Genomic DNA, 17,312 nt, shown 5'->3' with positions numbered 1-17,312 from the left:
TTTTTAAACAGAGGAGGCGCATGTTCTATTTTGTATTTTTTCTAGCAGGAATTTGGGAGATGGATTTGAGGGACGCCAAGAGATAGATTCCCCAGTGGCTCAGTGGTAGAGAATCCTCATGCAATGCAGGAGACGCAGGAGATGAAGATTCGACCCCTGAGTCAGGAAGATCCCCTGAAGGAGGGCATGGCAACCCACTCCAGTATTCTTGCCTGGAGAATTCCATGGACGGAGGAACCTGACAGGCTACAGTCCATAGGGTTGCAGAGTCAGACATGACTGAAGCGACTGAGCATGCCTGCAGGCATGCAAGAGATGGATTGGGAGACTGTAGTAGGAGTACCCGGGGAGGGAAGAAAAGGGGGACACATTTGAGGGATGTTTAGGAAGTAAAAGCATCAGCAAGTTTTGTCAATTGGTTCCATGGAAGTGAAGAAGAGGGAGGGGACAACAGCTGAGACTGAGACTCTGGAAGGACCCAAGGAGGGCCATGTTTGAGGGTGAAGGGAGGGAGGGATGGGGCAGAGTAGGTAGTCATTTAGTTTGGGAAGGTTGAGTCAGGGATTTGGGGACTTCCAGGTGACAATGTCCAGCAGGCAGTTGTGTGTAGATGAATCTGATTTCATCTACATCTGTAGATTTGAATCTCTTATGCTTAGAGCAGAGTGCCTAAGCTCACTCAGGGAGGATGTATCCACAGGGCTGTGGACACCAGTAGGAGGGAAAGAAGGCCCACCAAGAAACTGAAGAGTCACTTGGTACCAGGATGGGGAGCCAAGGCCTGGAAACTGTTAGTCGTTCAGTCATGTTCGACTCTTTGCGAACCCAGGACTACCAGAAGCCTGCCAGGCTCCTCTGTTCATGGAATTCTCCAGACAAGAATACTGGAGTGGGTTGCCATGACCTCCTTCCTCTAGGGGATCTTTGTGGCCCAGGGATGGAACATGGGCTTCCTGAATTGCAGGCAGATTCTTTACCACCTGAGTCACTGGGGAAGCCCTGAAAGGAAAGTATCAAATGACAGAAGGTATGTTGGTGGTGACCAGGAATTTATTATGGAGAGCTCTCTTCAGGGGACAGTGGGGGGCAAAAGTTTGGTTTTGGTGAATTAAGGTGTGGATAAGATGTGTAGGAATAGAGACTATGAAGACGGACTTTTTTTTTTCTTAACGAACTTTTGGCTGAGAAAGGGAGGAAGGAGTTTTGCCAGTAGTGCCAGGGGAATCAAAGAATCTATGACATCTCTGTGAGACATTCAACCAGGGACAGGGCACCGAATCTAATTTAAAACTCAAATCCAAGACTTCTCTGGTGGTCCTGTGGTTAAGAAATCCACCTGTCTGTGCAGGGGATATGGGTTTGATCCCTGGTCTGGGAAGACTCCACATGACACCAAGCAACTAAGCCTGTGCACCACAACTGCCGAGCCCACGCTGTGCAGCCCATGCCCTGCAGTAAGAGGAGCCTCTGCATGGAGAAGCCCACGCACCACAACTGGAGACCAGCTCACGCTCGCCACAACTAGAGAAAGCTGACACGCAGCAAGGAAGACCCAGTGCAGCCAAAAATAAATACCTCAATAAATAAAATTTAAAAGAAACAAGAATTGGTGAGTTCCAAAAATATTCAAATACAGAGACTTGGTATGAAGAGCATTTCTGGAGCCTCGCATCTTCACTGCTGCAGAGCTGACCTAACATTATATTCAATTTCACATCCATGTGACTCCACTGATATATTCTATTTAGAACTCAATGTTGGGAAACATTTGCTTCTTCTGAGTAAGTAAACTCTCTTTCTTTCATCTGGCAGCAAGATGTTGGGATGTATTATGTTTTCTTCTTTACTTTGCCTGCCAGGAAGCCCAGAGGCAAATTAAAGTCTAGTTATCATGAACAGTTTATTTCTGGCTCTTGGCATAAAATCTCCTCCTTTGCCTACATGGCTTCTGATTTCTCTTATACTTTATTTTATATTCACATGCATATGAGTAGTTGAATGTTTTTAAAATGTTCAATATAAGTTTATTGAGCAAATAAAACCTGAAAATGATGATTTTCTTCATAAATTGAAGTACTTAAATTGTCATAACATGTTTTCAGCACATAGTTTTTGACCAAATGTAGAAATGTTTCTACAGTTAAACTTCAAATGCTGGTAATTATGTAAATATGGTTTTATTTTAAGCCACTGAAAATCCTTTCTGAACAGAGGGAGGGTATAAATTACAAAAAAATGGGAAGAGGTTTAACCTTTTTGGAACTCAGGCTCCCCATCTGTGAAATGGTGATAATAGTTCCTATCAGCCTGCCTCAGGAAATAAAGAATATAAAAACAATTTGAAAGAGGTAAGACAGTCTACAAAATCATATAAATAATAATATGATTTTTTTTCTTTTGAATTCTCATAATGCATAGCCCAAGTCCTTCACTGATTTATTGAAAATGGAGGTATTGGGAGAAGGGGGTCTTAATGACCTCTGACCTTTCTGATGCTAAGGGTCTAAGGGTCCACAAGTCAGACTTATTTTTAGAGGATGATAGGATGATGACAATTTGCTTTATAGTTAGGGAAACTATTCAGCTATGCCATTTCCCAGGTGTTTGAGGTGGGATAAGAGTATGGTAGTGTGTTAGTCAGAATTCTCCAGAGAAACAGAACCAATAGGATATATATGTGTGCGTGTGTGTGCTTCTGTGTGCGTTGGTCGCTCAGTCGTGTCCAACTCTTTGCGACCCCATGAACTGTAGCCCACCAGGCTCCTCTGTGCATGGAATTCTCCAGGCAAGAATACTAGAGTAGGTTGCCATTCCCTCCTCTAGGGGATCTTCCTGACCCAGGGATCGAACCCAGGTATCCCACATTGCAGGCAGATTCTCTACCATTTGAGCCACCTGGAAAGCCCGAGAATACTGGAGTGGGCAGCCTATTCCTTCTCCAGGGAATCTTCCTGACCCAGGAATTGAACTGGAATCTCCTGCATTGCAAACGAATTCTTATTTGCTGTTGTTCAGTAGCCAAGTCACATCCGACTCTTTGCTACCCCATGGACTGCAGCATGCCAGGCCTCCCTGTCCCTCACTATCTCCTGGAGTTTGCCCAAGTTCATGTCCATTGAATTGGTGATGCCATCCAACCATCTCATCCTCTGTTGCCCTCTTCTCCTTCTGCCTTCAATCTTTCCCAGCGTCAGAATTTTTTCCAATGAGTCAGCTGTTCATATCAGGTGGCCAAAGTATTGGAGCTTCAGCTTTAGCATCAGTCCTTCCAATATATATAGACCTATAGAAAGATATTTATTTTAAGGATTGGCTCAAGTGGTGATGGAGGCTGAGAAGTCCCACTCTCTGCCATCTGCAAGCCTGAGGCCTAGGAAAGCTGGTAGTAAGTCCCAATCTGAGTCTGAAGATCTGAGAACTGAGAGCGTTGATGTCTGAGGGCAGTAGAAGATAATGTCCCAGCTCAAGAACAGAACAAGTTCGCCTTTCCTCCAGGCTTTTTGTTCTAATTAAACCCTCCAAGGATTGGCTGATGCCCTCCTGCACTGGTAAGGGTGATTTTTGTTTTATTTTTCACTGGAATGTAGTTGTTTTACAATGTAGTGTTAGTTTCTTCAGTACAGCAAAGTGAATCAGCCACATGAATACATATATTCCCTCCTTGGATTTTCTTTTAAATTAGGTCAGAGGGTGATCTTCTGTCTATTGATCCAAATGCTAATATCTTCTGAAAACAGCCCCACAGACACACCCAGAAATTATGTTTTACTAGAGATTCAGGCATCCTTTAGCCCAGTCAAGTTGGGCTTGAAAAATAAAATTAAGCTTTACAGGTGGGGAACAGGTGGTTGCTGCCTGTCATCCTTGTTACACCTTGGTGACTGACCTGTCTCAATGGGGACTTTTTTCAGCAGGTTTTGCGAGCATCTTCGGACCCTGGAAACTACAAGGGTGGGTGATGCATGGAGGAGATACAGTGCTGAGGGTGATGAAGAGCAGCTGCCTGTCTGCTGATGTGCAAGGAGCTGTTCCTGCCTTGCTGGGAGGTCTGCAGGGTTATGGAGGGAGAAGGGATGATGGATAGAAGCGGGGCTCCCTCCCTGCCATGGCCCGCTGGCCGGACCATCATTCACAACCCCTAATAGACTGCCTCCTCTCCACAGGCACAGCTTTGGGGTGGGTTATGAATGAGCTACTGTAAAGACTGTATTTTATAATTACATTTTTGAGCTTGGGACATGGCTGTCCATGGGAGGTGGGAGGTGCCTGATTCTGGAGGAGGAGGTAGAGAAATAAAGATAGGGGAGCATGTGCGAAACTTTTGCTCTGTAGATGACTCTATGTAATCAGCTAAGAAAGATCAGGTTTTAGGAAAGGCTGTGGATGAAACTATGACTGGCCTTTGATGAGCCGTTCCATATTCACTCACATATTCATTCATCAAACACTCTGAATGACCGCAATGTGCATGACACTGTACACAAGGTGTTCTCTAGACAGAACTTGTCATGCTTGTGCATACAAAGCACCGGGATCTGGTTAAAACTAGAAGCTGACTCAGTGGGTCTGGGGTGAGGCCTGAGATTCTGCATTCCTGCTGCCAGGCCTGCCTCTGTTGCTGATCCAGAAACACATAGATGATATATGGCTCTTACCCTGGAGGAGCTTTCACTCCAATGAGGAAATGAGTATGTAAACAACTTGCTGCAATTAAAATAAAAGTCCAGTTTTATGATAGAAAGGCCAGAACAATGCAGGAGCAGGAGAAAAGAGCTGTTAATTTTGACTTGGAGGATCAGGGAAAGCTTCAGACATAGATGCTGTTTAAATTGTGCCTTGAGGGCACACTGAATTTTAATAAGGAAGGAAAGTAGGAGAGAGAAAGGGTGGAAGGGTTGTAGTGAGGATGCTTTCCAAGGCTGATGGAAGAAATTGCTGTGAACCAAATATCTGTGTCCTCCGAACATTCAGTACTTCATTGGAAATGACCCTGATGCTGGGAAATATTGAAGGCAAAAGAAGGGGGCGGCCAAGGATGAGATGGTTAGATAGTATCACCGACTCAATGGACATGAATTTGAGCAAACTCCAGGAGACAGTGAAGGACAGGAAGCCTGGAGTGCTGTAGTCCACGGGGCACAAAGAATCACATGACTTAGTGACTGAACAAAAATCCAACATTCATCTGCTGAAACCTAATCCTCAATATGATGGTATGTGAAAGTGGGGCCTTTGGGAGATGATTAGGTCTTAAAAGTGGGGCCTTTATGAATGGGATGAGTGCCCTCTCATAAAAGAGACCTCCATAGGGCTCCCTCACCCCTTCTGCCATGTGAGGTCACAGAGAGAAGACTGCTGTCTATGAACCAGGAAGCAGAGTCATCACCAGACCCTGAATCTGCCAGCACCTTGATCTTGGACTCCAGTCTCCAGAGCTGTGAGAGATCAAAGCCTGTCGTTTAAGTGGCCTGGCATGTAGTATTTCGAGACATCCACGAATAGAGGCATGCTCAAGGTTAGATTAGTCCCCAGTGACGGTAGGCTTGCTGGACAATTTAAGTTGGATCTTTTTCTCCAATAAAAAGCTTTGTTGGGATGGGAGTGATGAGATGGAACCTATATCAAATGCACTGCCTTGAGCTTTAGAGGGGTGGGCTCCAGCTTCAGACTGGAGGTCATCTGGGAGGCTCTCAGTCTCTGTGGGAAGAGGAGAGATGGGACTCCTGATGGGATGGAGAGAGGGGCTCTAAACCCACAATGATCTGTCTCTGCAGCTCTTATTGTTCACCCAGGAGGCAGTGAGCTCTACCTTTCCAATTTTTCCATGAAACTATGTCCCATTGTTCTACCTTGAATATGGGCTTTGGGAGTTATGGAGAATCTCTTGCACCTGGCAAAGTACCTTGTACTCAGCAGGTGCTCATTAAATATCAGCTAATGACAAGCATGTAAGGAAAGTGATGAAGACAAACTAACTCACACTGTGCCATTAGTGATTCCATCCAACGGCCTATGGTTTCCACCCTGCAGTTTGTTGCATCTCTGTGTTTGACTTGAACATCTCTGAGGAACAAGATTGAAAGGAAGTTACCCACCAGACATTAAAACATCCTTTAATAGATGATGAAGTCATGCATGACTTTCCCAGGTGTGAATAGTGAATATGTGCTCAATCGTGTCTGACTCTTGGCAACATGGACTGTAGCCTGCCAGACTCCTCTGTCCATGGAATTTCCCAGGCAAGGATACTGGAGTAGGTTACCATTCCCTTCTCCAGGGGATCTTCCCAACCCAGGGACTCATTCCAAAACTCCTACATCTTCTGCATTGGCAGGTGAATTCTTTACCTTTAGCACCACCTGGGAAACCTCAGGAGCACTTGCTTTTTGAAAGTAGAGGCCTGAAGAGATCCCTTGAGGCTTGCTTACCTCCCTGCCCCCAGTCTTAGCCTGAAGATGGATGGACGAGTTGGCAGATGCCACAGACACATGCTAGACTCCCAGGTGAGGAAGGAGATCTGGAGCATTTTAAGGGTTTCCCAAGGTTGTGCCACTGGTTAGGGGCACACAATTCAGACATGTTGCTTGTCCTGGAGCAGGCTGGCATTGCTGGCATTGCAGACCTCAGAGACAGACTGCAGGACATCCTTCGTGTTCTGGGCTGGTAGACACTGAATATTGCGTTTACACTAGCCTTCTTCGCAACGTCTAAACCACCTCCTAAGAGGGAAATAAATGAAGAGGACTTATGAATGAGGTCTTTTCACACATGCTCAGAAATTAGGTGCAATAAACTCCAACAAGCCTCAGTCCTTAGTGAACCTTATTAGTTAGCCCTGAGGAAGATCACTGAAACTCAGAAAGGTAAAGTCATAGGCCTGGGATACAGCGAGGATGGGATGAGCTGATCTGAGCCCACAGCTACTTCACTGAAAGCACCGCCCTGTGCTCTGGCCTGTTTTACCTGGTGATAAATGCAGACAGCTAGGGGGACACATGTCTTGGGAAGAAGGTTAGAGTCAGCCTTTAACACGTGGCCTTTATGAAGGCTGCAAGAGACAATGTTTTACAAGCACAGCAGCTCTTGTGGGAAACCGCTGAGGGTGGTGACCAGGGCTGTGCCATTCCCTTTCTCTCCTAAACCCACCCGCATCATCCTGCAAACTGTGCCAGCACCTGTCTCCCTAATTCAGAGTGACTGCAGATCAACACCCTCCAGCCACACCATATCAAGGGAAGAAGGAGAAAACACTCAGGTCCAGATCTCAGCGCTAGCATGAAGTAGGGATGAAGTGAGTAATTGTGGAACAAATGGTTGGATCCAGAGAGCCAGCACTCAGAATCCCAGCAGGTGATAGGACTGAAAGAACATGGACCTGGAGTCAGAATTACTTGGGATTAAATTCTGCCTCTTCTTTGTATTTGCTGTGTGATGTTGGGTGAGCCCCTATCCTCTCTGAACTGGTTTATTCATCTGCAAACAGAAGGAAGGTAATGACTCCCACTTTACGTGTTTGTGAAAAAACAAGAAAAGAGAAACTATGAGGAAGTTTCCTTCTTTTCTCAGCCCTGGATTCTACTCTTACTTTATTCTTATTAATTATGTACCTTTGGGGAAGTCACAGTTTCCACACTTGTGAAATGAGGAGCGATGTCATCCTGCTTAACTCCTCGTCTATTGTGACGATGTGTGTGTTGCATGTGTTCTCAGTCGTGTCTGACTCTTTGGGACCCTATGGACTGTAGCCCACCAGGCTCCTCTGTCCATGGAATTTTCCAGGCAAGAATGTGGAAGTGGGTAGCCATGCCCTTCTCCAGGGGATCCTCCTGACCCAGTGATGGAACCCATGTTTCTTGCGTCTTCTCCACTGGCGGGCAGACTGTTTACCACTAGAACCCTGGCCTCCCAGGTGTCAGGCTGGGGAATGAAGAACCAGTGATGTTAGTAATGACAACGGGAGCAGCAGCATGGCTGCTCTATACTGACTACAGTCAGCACTTTCTGAGAGTGTCCTGGGATTAAACAAGGCATTATATGGTCAGAACTATACCTGGCACAGAAGGAGTGCTCAGGACTGTTAATACTGTCGCTATTTTGGCCCCAGAGTGGAATGGTGGGGGAGATAAGCTGATGCCAAATCAGGGGTCAAAACTTAAGATCAAGAATGCCCAGGCAGGAGCCCCAACTGGGACCTGTTGTCTGAACGCTTCTTCCTTTCTTTCCAGACCAGCAAGGTTGTGTAACTTGCCCAGGGTCTCAGCCCAGAGTCAAGGTCCTGACTCCTATCCCAGTGCTGGCCCCCCAAAACTACTGGGTTGTCCTTCCAGTGAAGGGGCAGACCGGAATGGTTCTGGCATTTGGCCGTCTCTCTTCCGGATTTCAGTTAACAGCTTCTTGGTTTCTCAGCCCCGCTCTGCCCTCCAGCCTATAGTCTTTTCTCCTTTGCAATCTTCCCAACTGGCAAACACAATCATGGCACCCCACAGCTGAAAAATTGCCCAACTCTTAAATCTGAATTCCTCAGAACAGCTCAACCCTCACCCCAGGCATAATGCATGCTCTGAACATGCAATTCCTAATGCCCTGTGTTGCCTTGTGGCTCCATGTTTTTGCCAGAGCAGGTCCCTCTGCCTCCCATACTTTCCCCTGTCCATCAGTTTATCCTTTAATTCAGCAAATAATATTGAGCTCCTGTTATATGCCAGATGTGGTACAGGATGCTGATGTCATAGCAGCTAGTGAGACACTGTGTCTTTGGTCCCTTGGAATTTACAGTGAAGTGGTGAGAGACACAACATAGAAAGAGAACAAAAAACCACAATATGTCCATATTTTGAATTTATGTATTTGTTTGTGCATGTGTATTTATGGGGCTTCCCAGGTGGTTCAGTAGGTAAATAACCTGCCTGCCAATGCAGGAGACTTAAGAGATGCGGTTTGATCCCTGGGTCAGAAAGATCTCCTGGAGGAGGGCATGGCAACCCACTCCAGTATTCCTTTTTTTCTTTTTACCGGTTTCATTCACTTTATTATTCTCTTTATAAAATTATGTGGTGGCTACAGCTGGGGCCTGGGTCCTCTGCATGGAGACTCTGGTGTGGGTCTTCACAAGATGGTCAGTGAATTCCTGATACGGAATCTTGGTGAACGCTGTCTCTTTCCAGAGGTCAGGGGTGAGATAACTGTAGGTCTTGGAAATGGCATCAAAAGTGGCCTTGGCGAAGTTGTCCAGGGTGGCGGTGCAGCCCCTGGCAGAAGTGTAGCAGTCGTAGATGCCGGCCATGAGCAGCAGCTTCTTGGGCACAGGGGTGGAGAGATGCCAGTGCCTCTGGGGGCAAGGATGAGGCGCACCAGCATGGAGCCACAGCGGCCAGTCACCTTGCAAGGAACCGTGTGGGGCTTGCAGATCTTGTTCCCCCAGTAGCCTCTTCGCACAGGGACGATGGACAGCTTGGCCAGGATGTTGGTCCCACAGAGGCAGTGGCTACTTCCTTAGAGCGCTTGACACCCAGACCGACATGTCCGTTGTAATACCCGATGGCAACAAATGCCTTGAACCTGGTCCACTGGCCGGCACGGGTCTGCTTTTGCACGGGCATAATCTTCAAAACCTCATCCTTGAGGGATGCTCCCAGGAAAAAGCAATAATCTCAGACTCCTTGATGGGCAGAGAGAAAAGGTAGATCTCCTCCAGGGACTCGATCTTCATGTCCTTGACCAGGAGGCCCAGCTTGGTCACGTGGAGCCACTGCTTGTCCTCGGCCTTGCCTCCGCGAGCTCCACAGCCCCTGCCCCGGCCCCGGCCCCGGCTGCGACCCCGGCCCTGGACGTCACTGCCGAAGCCTCTGCGGAAGCCACCTCGGCCTGCATTCCACGCCCCCCGGGGCCTCCGGCACTTCCACAGCAGTGGCGTCATCCGCCATTTGGTGTTTTCACGAAGGAGAAGCCACTCCAGTATTCTTGCTTGGAGAATTCCATGGACAGAGGAGCCTGGCGGGCTACAGTCCACAGTGTTGCACAAAGTAGGATACGACTGAAGCGGCTTAGCACGCAGCACACACGTAGGTGTTTATAGGTGGGAAATGCTACAAGGGGAAATAAACAGCATAATATAACGATCTCTGGGGTGAAGGGCTGGTGGGTTTGAATTACTAACTCATCAAACTAATGTTTATTTATCTACACACTAATCAGGGCACCTCCTCCAGGAAGCCTTCCTGGATCAGAACCTCTTTTGCCTGTGTTCCCAGAGCAGCCTGCCCTGCCTTGCCCATGCCACGTCTGGGCACTTAATACACCAAACATCTTACAGTTTTAGTGTCTGTCTCTGGAGGTTCTGAGTTCCCTGAGGGCAGTGGCTGTCCTCTCTCAGGGTAGTACCTGGCCCCGAGAGAGGGCAGCTGATGGCTGTGAGTGAATACACAGGCCAGATAGTCAAGGGACTGGGGTAGGGGAGCGAGATATCAAGGAGGAGAGCTTGGTTGGCTCTTTTCAGAAGAGTGCAGTTGAAAATAAAATTGTGGAAGTCACTTGGGTATTTGTTTATAAATGACAAAGGCGGTCAGGAGCTTTTGATGAGCTCCTCATTCATCCTGCCCCCATCACCTTCCTGTCATTTTCCAGTTATTTAGAGCCAACCGGCCAGATAGCCCTTAACCAAGCAATATACATGTTAATGTGGAGAGCAGAGGCTGAGATTGGAGTAGCAGGCAAAGCACATTATTCAAAGGGAAGACGAGAAGGAAAAGAAATGAATGGGCTGGAGGCTGGGGGCAGATGTTGCCTTCATTGAAAGTCACCACCAGCCTTGTCTCCCTAGGGCCTGACACCCTGCTGTGCTCTCCACCCTTCTTCTCGCTGCCCAGCCTCTCCCCTCCAACATTCTGTTAGAAACAGAACACCCTCAGTTTATTTTTAGTCCTTTCCAGAAGGCCCTTGGCAGTCTCACTTTAATTAGAATTGTACCCGAGTACTCCAGAGCTATTGATGGAATGATTTTGTCTCATCTTGCTGGCATTGTGTAGGGGGCGGCCAAAACTGCTTTCAGAGAAGTGGAAAATTTATCATTTATTTGTTTCTCTTGGCCAATTAGCATCAGTCCAAGGAGGCATGTGAGAAAGAACACTGGAGCTGGCAGGAGGAGGGGGCGTGAGCTGACACCTTCACCTATGGGCTGAGCCATTTCCTTCACTCATGTAATGGTGTCCTCATGCCTGCCAGCCTTCCTCCCGGGTTACTATGAGGAGCAAATGACTCCAGGAGAAACACTGATATTATGAAATGAGGTTCAGTGGAAGCACTGCGTGTCAATTACTGAAGCATGTGCAGAGAGGGGGAGGAAGGGGAGGAGAAGGAAGAAAAGGAGTCAGATTCCTAGGTTCTTGAGCACTGCTGCTTCCACCCTTCTCTCTTGGGTGGTGAAGGTGACATCATACTGGCCTTTGCAGCCACCTCCTCTGGATGGAGTTTTTAGGATGGATAGAAATGACTGGAAAATTTTGTGTGTGTTTTGTGTATGTGTGTGCATGTTTTTTGTTTTGTTTTGTTTTCAGATGAGTGACTCAGGAGACCCTCCAGTGTACTCTGGAGGATCAGGTACCCTTTTGGTTCCAGGCTGCAACTCTGTAAGCCATGGATACAGCATTGGAGGTATCTGACAGGTGGGCTCTGGTGGGCTTCCCAGAGTCTTCCCAGGCTCAGCCAAGGTGTCAAGGTGTGTGGCAAGGGCACCACAACCCTCCTGGCAGCATACCCAGAGAGACATTTGCTCCCAGAAGTGAACACACACAACTACTCTGATGTAATTCTGCACACACCTCCATGGGCACACACTCACCCATGCCTGCTAAAAATGTACAGAGCTTTGACATAGGAACCATATTAGTCATAGGAGGTTGGGTTATTCTGACTGTATTCTGTATTAGTCATTACAGGTTAGGTTACCCTGCCAAACCAAAGAACCCCAACTACTTCACTGACTTAAAACAACCAGAGTCTGCATCTCTCTTTTGCAAATTTATTGTGGATCTGGGTGATTCTCCAGGGCAGCTTCCCTCCAGATGTTGGCTCGGTCGTCCACATTTCCTTACATTACGGCACGTCTGCGTCAACACGTGATTGCCATGGCAGGATTGGAGGTGAGAAACAGCCATTAGATGCTTTGGCACCAAAGTGACACATTATCATTTCTGATGGAAGGAGAGCCAGGACTGATGATCATCAGTTACATTTTCTGCTTTCACTTGCCCCAGTCCTCAGGTTCCTTCTCTGTCTTTGTTTCCTCCTTCCAGTGAGGAAGATAAGCCGGATGACTTCCTGCTCAGATGTTCTGTTGTAAAATGTGCCCAACAGTTTTGTACTTCCCTTTAGCTTGCTGCCTTAGTGCTCTGGATCAAGTCCCTTTTTGATATCCTCAAAGTCACCCTACTTTATGAGAAACACCTGCGGGGTGTCCCTGAGCATCTCTCTTGTAGAGCTGGTTTATGCATTTATAAAGAATGAAGTGTATCCACCTCCATTTAGTGTCTGAGGTTTTCTAATTTTAGTCCCAAATTAGTTTTCCTGGATTGTCTGTTACTTCAACTCCGGTCCAAATGGACAACTTACTGTTCCTTAGATATAACCTTGGCCTTCATCTAACACTACTTTTCTACTTCTCTATTCTTCTGTAGCCACATTTGTCTTAAATCTTTTCTCGAACATGCCGAGCTTGCTCTTGCCTCAGGGCCTTTGTACTTACTGTTTACCTTGTCTTGCTTTGCACTTATCTTGCACTTACTGTTTACCTTGTCTCAGTCTTTTTTACTCTTATCTGGAGTATGTCCCTTCCAGTTATCCTAACATATTATCTTCATGTACTTATCACTGTCAGAAATCATTTTGTGTTCTTAACATTGATGTTGATTGTCTACCTATCCCAATTAAAATGTAAGCTCCCTGATGTAGTCACCTTGTCTATCTTCTCTCCCGTGATATGAGAATAGTGGTTGGCACATGATGTTGTTGTTCAGTTGTTCAGTCATGTCCGACTCTTTGCGACCTCATGGACTGCAGCACACCAGGCTTCCCTGTCCTTCACCACCTCCCAGAGCTTGCTCAGACTCATGTCCATTGAGTCGGTGATGCCATCCAACCATTTCATCCTCTGTCATCCCTTTCTCCTCCTGCCTTCAATCTTTCTGAATGTCAGGGTCTTTTCTAATAACATATGCCTTGGAAGGAAAGTTATGACCAACCTAGATAGCATATTCAAAAGCGGAGACATTACTTTGCCAACAAAGGTTCGTCTAGTCAAGGCTATGGTTTTTCCTGTGGTCATGTATGGATGTGAGAGTTGGACTGTGAAGAAGGCTGAGTGCCGAAGAATTGATGCTTTTAAACTGTGGTGTTGGAGAAGACTCTTGAGAGTCTCTTGGACTGCAAGGAGATCCAACCAGTCCATTCTGAAGGAAATTAGCCCTGGGATTTCTTTAGAAGGAATGATGTTAAAGCTGAAACTCCAGTACTTTGGCCACCTCATGCGAAGAGTTGACTCATTGGAAAAGACTCTGATGCTGGGAGGGATTGGGGGCAGGAGGAGAAGGGGACGACAGAGGATGAGATGGCTGGATGGCATCACTGACTCGATGGACGTGAGTCTGGGTAAACTCCAGGAGTTGGTGATGGACAGGGAGGCCTGGCGTGCTGTGATTCATGGGGTCGCAAAGAGTCGGACACGACTGAGTGACTGAACTGAACTGAACTGATACAAATACAACATAAAGATGGCTTTATTTTACATCTTATTTGACAGTGCTTCCCTTCATTGAATATATCAGATAAGCCTAATTATTTTAATATTGCTGTTTCATAAGGAGAGAGACCAAACATTTTGAGATATCTCAGGACACTCTGGAAAAATCCCAAAGTTAGTTAGAGGTCAAAAAGACTTCATTAAAAATTTTATTTGAACCCAGAGGGATGGTATGGGGAGGGAGGTGGGAGGGGGTTTCAGGATGGGGAACATGTGTACACCTGTGGCAGATTCATGTTGATGAATGGCAAAACCAATACAATATTGTAAAGTAATTAGCCTCCAATTAAAATAAATAAACTTATATTGAAAAAATTTATTTGAGGAAGTTTACAAAAAAATATCAAAAGTTATGGACACTTGAATAAAAGGATCACAGATCATTATGAAATACTGCTCAATTATCCACTGAACCAAAGAAACAATTTTAAAACAAATACAGGTCACAAAATTGTGAGCAAAACTTCACTCTTTTTAATATTGAAAAGAAGACTGTTTTCTTAAGTTATTAAAGGACTGATTAAGACAACATTGTAACAGGAAATTATGTTGATAAAACACAAAATCTTTGCTTTCAAGACAGATTATTTAAAAGATAAAGAAAAAGATTTCACAATCTTATCAAAAGCAGATCAAAAGCCCAATAAAACTTGGTCCTTTCATAGAGATAGCCAATTCTAATTTTACACCAGTGTACTTTTGATATTAAAACTCATTTTTTAACTTAAATTTATCCCAATCTTAGCCAGCTTGACCATGCATAAAATTTCTTCCCAAGATTACTGGAGTTGGGTTGCCATTTCCTTCTTCAGGGGATCTTCCTGACCTGGGGATTGAACCCAGGTCTCCCGCATTGCAGGCAGACACTTTACCCTCTGAGCCATCAGGGAAGCCTTCTTTTTCCACAAAACTGCTAAAATATTTTTCCTATTTTCCCCCTCTTCTTCATTCTAGAGCAATTAATCATTCTATTTTCCTTACCTACTTTTCAAACAGAGTTGTTTCCTTTCATATTTATTATTATTACATAGCTTTCAGAATTAAAATTCCTAGCCCTTCAAATTCTTAATTAAAATTCTCAACCCTTAGAACCCTTAATTCCTAGTAAGGAATTACCTAGGAGGTAAGCAAAAGTGGACTGTCTTTTATACTAGAATTCTGTATATTGCCAGGCTTATGCATATATTTCATAATTTCTGGAAGTACATTATTCCTCATCATAAATTTTTAAATGTGGCACCAAACATGTTTACCAATAGACCCAAATATCTAAAATTTCTCAGTGGTAAGAAGCTGTGTGTAAGACTATGTTCACGAATTAAAGTTCCAGTATTTTCTCTGTAAATGATCTAGATATTCAATGGCTGTCAGTTATTTGATTAAGCTTAGCAAAACTCTAAGATTTCAAGTTACCAAAAAGATTTGGGGAAATGAATTAAATAAACATGTCTTAAAACATAATTATTGCTGCAAGTTCACCTAGAAGTGTTTATTCCACTTACATATATTTAATTCACTTGTTCTCAACAATTATATTTGCATTGCTCATGAACATTTTATCATACCAAGTTATTGTTCTAGTTGACAAATTTCATCTAACAGAGATAACACAAACTTATTTGACTAGTAAACCAAGCAGAATAAAGCTGCATTTCTGCATTATTTTAAATGCTGACAACCCTGAAGATATAGCTAATTTAATTAAACTAGAGAAGTTAAACTAACTTTAATGCTGAACATTTTCCCAGATCATGTGAACTTGAAAAGCATTTGGGTTCATTTTTATTGCATTTCTTAGATCTTTAGGAATACTTAATTTAAACAAGTGCTTGCTGTTTTTAAGCTAATTAAATAATGTTCTTTTACAAATTAATTTTAATAATACCATACAGAGGTAGAAAAATATCTCACATTTACTATCTTTCTATCTATCTATCTAGACACATGTAACATACAGACAAATGCATAGATCATATAGGATTTGTTTTAAAACTTTAGGCATGAGATGAGTGTGATCATGAAAGACTCACTGGTTTATAAAGGCACAGTTGGATCAAATCATGTTTCTGGAAGATGGAATAAATTTTAGGGTTACCTTCTCAGATGGCTAAAGCTTTTTATTAATATTTGTGGAGAAAACACATGATTGTTCATTCACTTAAATCCCAAATAATCACTTTTTTCTTTTCTTTTTTCTGTTAAGAGTTGCCTCCCTGAGGTTTGCATTTCAAAGAGATGGCCTAGATAAGAGTTCCTGGCACTTGGAAAGAGTGCAGCTACCACCAAGAAGGAATTTTGATTCCTAGGGTCAGAATTTTTATAATATTTATAAGCCCTTTGAAATAAATAGGTGATGCTTTAGGCTTGATAAAAAGGATAGGTGAGCTTTGAATTGTTTCTGGAGCTGCATTTTCTGCTATCGTAAAGATACAATTTGTAAGAACATTTCTCAAAGAATTGGTTGCAATCTAAATGGTCAGGTCATGGGCTGAAACAATCATCCAACTACATTATCCTTAATTTGCTTCTTCAACCAAGATGGAAATAAAAACATTTTTATGTTCTAGACTTAGAGTTGTATGCATTTGGGATGTTTAGTAAACTCTTCCACAAAGTCTTCAGTAGGTTTTTCTTTTCTGGTGGGTACATTTAGCTTAGGGGACAAGGTCTGATAATAGAGTTTCATATTGGCCTTGAATATCAGCTTCCAAATTGGCCAAATTCTGACCCTAGAGCTACTTAAAAAAAAATCCTTTAAAATATCATGACAAGTTTCAGCCAAAATAAGCAGTAAATACTCCTGGCAGTATTAGACAACCTCATGGACCAAAGAAGCATCCCCAAAGAAGGTGCAAAAGATATTACCTTCCCAAGATTCAGAGTCATCCCCAAAGATACCCAAAAGAAAGATGAACTGAGACAATTCCCTTGAGCTCTGGAAGCAGTTTGATAGGGTCCCAGATGCAAATAGAGTTCAACTCATATTTTTGTCCAGTCTTAGCAACCCACAAATGGGATGCAACCCACTTTTCTCTCTTGCTATATTTTTGAGGGTAGTTCTGGTTGTTTTTCTCCAGTTGCTAAGCTGTGTCTGATTCTTTGTGACCCCATGGACTGTAGCATGCCACACTCCTCTGTCCTTTACCATCTCCTGGAGTTTGCTCAAATTCATGTCTGTTGAGTCAGTGATGCTATCTAACCATTTCTTTCTCTGTCACTCCCTTCTCCTTTTGCCTCCAATCTTTTCTAGGATCAGGGTATTTTCCAATAAGGCAGCTCTTCACATCAATCTTTAGCATCAGTCCTGCCAATGAATATTCAGTGTTGATTTCTTTTAGGATTTACTGGTTTGATCTCCTTGCTGTCCAAGGGACTCTCAAGAGTCTTCTCCAGAACCACAATTCAAAAGCATCAATTCTTCAGTGTTTAGTCTTCTTTGTAGAGACTCTTGGAGAAGGAAATTGCAACCTGCTCCAGTATTCTTGCCTGGGAAATCCTATGCACAGAGGAGCCTGCTGGG

At 44.4% G+C, this 17,312-nt stretch overlaps 1 pseudogene; it reads right to left on the bottom strand.

Moving 5' to 3' along the window:
• Positions 1 to 9,013: 9,013 nt before the first annotated feature.
• On the bottom strand, positions 9,014 to 9,923 carry LOC102274388 (small ribosomal subunit protein uS5 pseudogene; annotated as a pseudogene).
• Positions 9,924 to 17,312: the final 7,389 nt, after the last annotated feature.

This window comes from Bos mutus, chromosome 8 (assembly GCF_027580195.1).
Source record: "Bos mutus isolate GX-2022 chromosome 8, NWIPB_WYAK_1.1, whole genome shotgun sequence".
NCBI classification, from domain to species: Eukaryota; Metazoa; Chordata; class Mammalia; order Artiodactyla; family Bovidae; genus Bos; species Bos mutus.
This window is presented reverse-complemented; position numbering and strand designations above follow the sequence as displayed.